This window comes from Coenobita brevimanus, chromosome 19 (assembly GCF_032717465.1).
Source record: "Coenobita brevimanus isolate Jiangsu-jjx chromosome 19, ASM3271746v2, whole genome shotgun sequence".
In the NCBI taxonomy this organism is placed as follows: domain Eukaryota; kingdom Metazoa; phylum Arthropoda; class Malacostraca; order Decapoda; family Coenobitidae; genus Coenobita; species Coenobita brevimanus.
In genome coordinates this window covers 23,945,596-23,951,463 of record NC_136972.1, presented here as the reverse complement: position 1 = coordinate 23,951,463, position 5,868 = coordinate 23,945,596, and the positions used below count along the sequence as shown (strand labels likewise).

Below are 5,868 nucleotides of genomic sequence, written 5' to 3'. Positions count from 1 at the left end.
CATCCTCCCCCAATATTTAAACGAGAGTAAGGGTCTAGATTTTTTTTTTTTTTTTTTTTTTTTTTTTTAATGTCTGTTAGTCGGTCTATCAGTCTGTCTGACATCATGTTTTCTATAGCCCCATGAAGAGCATAGGGACCTGGGACTTGGCTGTTCAGTCCAAACACATAAAGTGAGATTGACTAGCCACATTGTTAAGTGGCATTATGTGCAAAGTCCTAAACCATTCCTTGGATTTAAGCTTTTACAGGTCAGAGCCACTTGAAGCACCTTAACTCACTAGAACACCAGGCATTCATATGTCATTCTTGCATGAAAACCTTCAGAAGAAAGTTTGAGAAGGGATATGGCTCAAGATCGCGACATATGGATTTTTGCTATGACGTGAAAGGATTTGCACATGCTTGCATGATCCATGATCCTCAAAAGTAACTCAGCATTTGTGGTTTTTAAGTATTACAGATTTTGAGGTATTACAGGGTATTACTGTATTTAAAAGTTTTTTTCCTACTTATTGACCAGCTAGTGTTATATGTACAATACCATTTTCTATATTTTTAATGCTTGCAGCTTCGAAGAGATTTATAAGCCCATCTGTTGTTTTTAAATGTTTATTGTTTTGTTATGATAATCAGAAATAATGTTTAATAAAGATGACAGCTAAAATTTGTATCTGTCAGAGAGTGTTTAATAATGATGCCAGTTTGAAATTATGTCTGTCTCTTTGATGCCTTACGTCAGCAAAGGAACTGCCACACAAGGGATAGCCATAACAGATGAAGCTCCAGGCTGCTCTGTTGACATATTCCAGCCATTCTATTTCTTTGTCCGTCTTTCTTTCGCGGTACTGTACATTGGACAGGTCTTGCCTCCCAGGAGTTTGAAGTGGAAGGAGGCCTGGTAGGCGAAGAAGAAAGTGAATGGAGGTATATGTGTTTGTGAGAAAAGTAAGGTTTGGAAGATGATGAAGCCAGAGGATTGCTATGAATTCAGGTTTAGATGAAATACTTGTGAACAAGCATATGATAAGGGTCTAGCAACCTTTTATTGACTTAATAATCAACAGATTGACAGTATCTGACAGGTGTATATGATGGGCATCTGTAAAGGATCAAAGTAAAAAAAAAATATGTCCAGAAGATACTGCATGGAGCCAGGAATGATGCCCATGTTGCTGAGCATGCGATTGCAAGTTCATTCACTTAAATACTTGGCCTTTACTTGCTTTTTCATTATCGGGGGATTGCGAGTTCGAGCCTCGCCAGTGCTGCCGTGCCGGGAGTGGTAGCTCGCTCCTGTAACCCTAGTGGGGCTATATAGTCCAATACAGGGCTTAGCTCGGGGGAACTCCATTTCTCCCATTTCATTCAGTCCTTAGGTGGGATAAAAGGTACAGATACTGCTGATGCTGATGCAATGAACAGACTTTAAAGCTGCAGAGGTTAGATACAGCCTTTGTTAACCGTTTCAGTACGAGAGGCTTTTCCTAAGTTGAATAAAATTGCTTGGAAATAGCAATAATTTTAAAGAGTACATCATGGTAATGAGGTGGTTAACCCCTTGACAAAGGAAGATGTTCTGTTTAAATTATTCGATCCTGGGCTCTCGCGCTTTATAGGTGTGCACATTACCACTGAGGCAAAGAGAGGATCCCTGCTCTGCCTCTAGGCAATGTGGGCTTTTTTATACACCCCATTACATGTGGATAGTGGTGGTAATAGTAGTAGTAGTGATTGTTCCCTAGGCAGTTCTGCCCTAGTGGTGATGGTGGTTATTGTAGAGTTCTGTCAGCGTGATTAGACAAATTAACCGTAAACAGTCCCCTGTGCAGTAAACTCACTTTATGACAGACAGTGCCTTGCCCCAAGGCCCACAACGAAACATACAGAAGTGTGTGGAGGGTTGATTACTGGGTGGATGCTGCATATGCATCTCTACCTAGTTAATAGGGGCACTATAGTAGGTTGTGGTGGTGATGACAGTGTGAATGTTGATGGTTTTGTCTGGGTGATGATAATGGTGTCTGGGTGTTGATAATGTCAGAGTTGGCAGTAATGAGTTGCATCTTTATTCCTCTACTATCACTTTCAATGGTCATTGCTCTTGAACTGTGCTTGCATCCCGTCTCCAGTCCAACCTTGCATTAATTTGGAGTCCCAAATACTTGAGTGTACCATAAAAAGTTTCGTTTTCTATATTGTAGAAAGGGAAGAAAATGTTAAAATTAGGTAAACAATTATATACTTCATACTCGTGCAAGATAATTATATTCAAACAGTATAGACAGGGAGTAGAAAAGCAGATATGTTAGTGGAAAAGGGTAAACAGGGAGCAGATATATATTAGCGAAGGAGAGGAGGCTGGGAGAAGATATATTTGTGGAGGAGGGGAGGGTGGGAGCATATGATTAGTGGAAAAGGGGAGGCAGGGAGAATTGTTGTGACCCGAAGCTCATTTGAAACTTGAGCCGGGTGGACTGCAGGCTTAAACTGCCATTTTTCGGACAAACAAGGCTACCGACAGTCCACAGTCACCCCCACGAAAGATGGGGAAGTGAGGGACATTTGTATCACCCGGCAACTCAGCCACAGGTTTTTAAATTTTCAATTGTAAAAAAAAAAAAATCGCTAACGTTATCAATATCATTTTGTATTGGAGGAACGATAATTTCTAATATATTAATGCTATATTTTATTTATTTGATAAACTTTTAGATATTCATTTGTCCCTCGATGTGAGTCGGCCATTACTGTGACGTCATAGTTGTTTTGCCAGGAGAGGGACGACACATGATGGTGTGTACATTTGGTTATTTGTGGCTACAGCTTTGCAGAGGAGTTTGGTAGCTTTTAAGGCGATATAACGAGGTCGACTGATGCCTCAAGAGATCGACTAATGTTACAAGAGTGCCTATATTTCCGTAACGAAGGTAAGACAAGCCGTTCACTGTCCTCGTAATGTCAACAGGCGAGAATGCATGCCTTCAGGCCTTTTATTCAGTATCATTATGAGCTTAGACAGTGTTTCTGGCTCTTATGGAGATCTTAGTAGTTGGGAGACCTTGCACTGTGTCAGAATTTTCTGCTAGTTACGGGTAGATGTGTTAGGTTGGTGGCAGCAGCATCTTCGTTCTCCTGTGCTGTGGTTGTGCGTGGTAGTTTAAGGCTCAGAAACTGACAAGCTTTATCTCCTGTAATCCATATAAACGTACCGTTATATGAGATATATCGGCTTGGGTTTATTGTATTATTTTGTACGGCATTCAGTACTCTGTCATTGCTTTGTGCTTGATTTAGTATCGTGTATATTCTTACATAAGTTTGGCATGAAATTGCTGTCTTACCTTGAATATGGTACTGAGTTGTAACAATAGATTAACACTAAAGTAGGATATATTGCTAGTCACAAGCAAGTGCTGTGGAAGGATGTGAAGCTGTAGTGTAGTCTGATTTTGCCATTAAGCTATCTGAAATAAGAAGTAGGGCGAAAATCTGGGCCACATTAAAGTTGAAATTCGGTATTTATCCGAAATCTGAAAGGGAGTGAATGTATGCATTGTTTTAGCCCACAAGATTAATGGAAGCTGATATTTAATTTGTTATTATCTAGATTTATAGCTGCAGAGTTTGTACTCAAGAATGCATATCAGTTTTAAGGAATGAAATCTGGTTTAGGCCATTGTTTTAAAGTGGGATTTTTTACTGTTAATAACTGGTACATACTTACGTAAGGGAAAAAATACATATAATTTTTTCCCTCCCTAGGATGAATAGCTACAAGATTACAAATGCTTCGAGAAAGTCCCGCAAAAAACAAGCCAGCCAATGCACACCAACCCAGCACACTCCTAGCGTATCCTGGCAGCAGCAACAGCATATGAGGAAGTAGTACAGCAGTGGGAAGAACACCAATAACAGCACAAATAGGAAAAACAACAGGTAAATATTTAACTTAGATATGAGGGTGAGTGAGTCATTTTCAAAGCTTGTGTGATGAGGGAAAGGATGGTCCCAAGTCTTCATTATATATTGTGGTTTGGACATGTGGAGAGAATGGAGAATGAAAGACTGACTAAGAGGGTGTATGTAGGTGAGGTGGAGGGAGGGAGAGGGAGGGGTAGACCGAGGATGAGGTGGAGGGATGGAGTTGAGAGGTATATGAGGGAGGGGGGGGTGAGTTGGGGGGAGGGGAGTCAAATGGTGGGTGACAAAGTGACTTGGAGGCGTTTTGTCTGCGGCCACCCTTTGCGGGATTAGGGCGTCGGGCTATAGATAGATAGATAGAATAGATATATATATATATATAGGCCTATATATACACAGTAAACCCTCTCTGATTCGAACCCAAATAATTCGGAAATCGGTTAATTTGGATCTTTTTTGACCACCAGACAAACAATTTTAATTCGGATAGAGATTCAAATTAAGCGAGACAAGTCCGAAAAGGGTTCCAGTGATTAGTAGAAGTGAACAGTTTTTGTAGTGATAAGTGTAGTCCAACGGCCATACCACGTTGAGTACACCGCTTCCCGTCCGATCAGCGAAGTTAAGCAACGTTGGGTTTGGTTAGTACTTGGATGGGTGACCGCCTGGGAACACCAGATGCTGTTGGCATGACGTTCTTCCTACGTGTCAAGTGGGGTTGGTGGGGGATTAGTGCCCCTCCCTGTAAAACAATTAACTCTAAGCCTTCGGCCACCCTGTTTGGGATACATGGCGTCTGGCAATGAATGAATGAAAAGTGTAGTAATAAATGTAATTTTTAAGAACTATACGGTACCCTGGGTACAGTTAAGTGTACTGTACTCTACTACTGTGTTGCAAGACTTCATTAGCAAGGTTTGAAACTATTTTATTTATTTTATTGTGCACTCTTTGAGTATAAAGTAATAATATACTGTACTGTTCAATGTTTTTGTGAAAAAGCCATGTTTTAGTGAGCGTGGGTGTGATTTGGGGATAGGGGCAAGCATGAGCTCCGATAATTCAGATTTTTGGATAATTCGACACAGGGTTCCCCCCAATTAATCCGAATTATAGAGGGTTTACTGTATATACCGGTATATATTCGTTGGATAGATAAGTAGAGGATTTAAACCTCGGATAATAATGACAGTTTTAGCTTTCTGCGTACAGCAATTTCAAAGTTTTATTACGCTGAGAGATGCACTAGAGAGGTACTTGAGAGAGGGGAGGTGTAGGTTGGGAGGAAGGCAGCGAAATGGCAGGAGACAGGGCGACATGGAGACGATTTGTTAATGGCCACCCCGTAAGGGATTAAGGCGTCAGGCCGTAGATTGATAGATACAGTAGGTAGAATTTTAATGTGTTCTAGTGACCCTACCAGAGTACTGTACTGTATTCCAATAAATTTCGTACAGTTATATTCAGCTAAGTGACTCAGAGGAGGCTGAGGGCTTAAAGGAAGAACACTAATTGGTGAGGATTAGATTGGTATGGCTGGAGGAAGTACTGTATGTCGAGTAGTGTGACTAGTTTTCCATCCCAGGCAATCATGATGCCCACCAAAGAACCTAATTGTGTTGCTGATCGTTACGGGTGAAGTTGAGCGAAGATTTCAAAGACTATCTATCTATGTATTTGTCTATCTGTACCTAGGCACCTTAATCCCAGAAGGGGTGGCCACAAACAAATCACCTCCATGTTGCCCTCTCCCCTGACATTTTCATTGCACTTCCTCCTGTGTGTTCTATATCGCAAGACACATTTTTTTATAGGCTTCCTACTTGTATGTTTTTTCTGTTTCCTATTCCATTTACAGTGCATTTTTTTGTAGTTGAAAATTGGGTTAGGATATTGATGGTGACTTTCAGAGGTTAATTTTTGCAACACAGAAATGTATTGTTAT

At 40.7% G+C, this 5,868-nt stretch overlaps 1 non-coding gene across 1 annotated transcript; it reads left to right on the top strand.

Moving 5' to 3' along the window:
* The first annotated feature begins 4,494 nt into the window (after positions 1-4,494).
* Positions 4,495-4,613, top strand: LOC145391763 (5S ribosomal RNA). Its single transcript, XR_013895893.1, has one exon. It is a non-coding gene; the product is annotated as a 5S ribosomal RNA (ribosomal RNA).
* Positions 4,614-5,868: the final 1,255 nt, after the last annotated feature.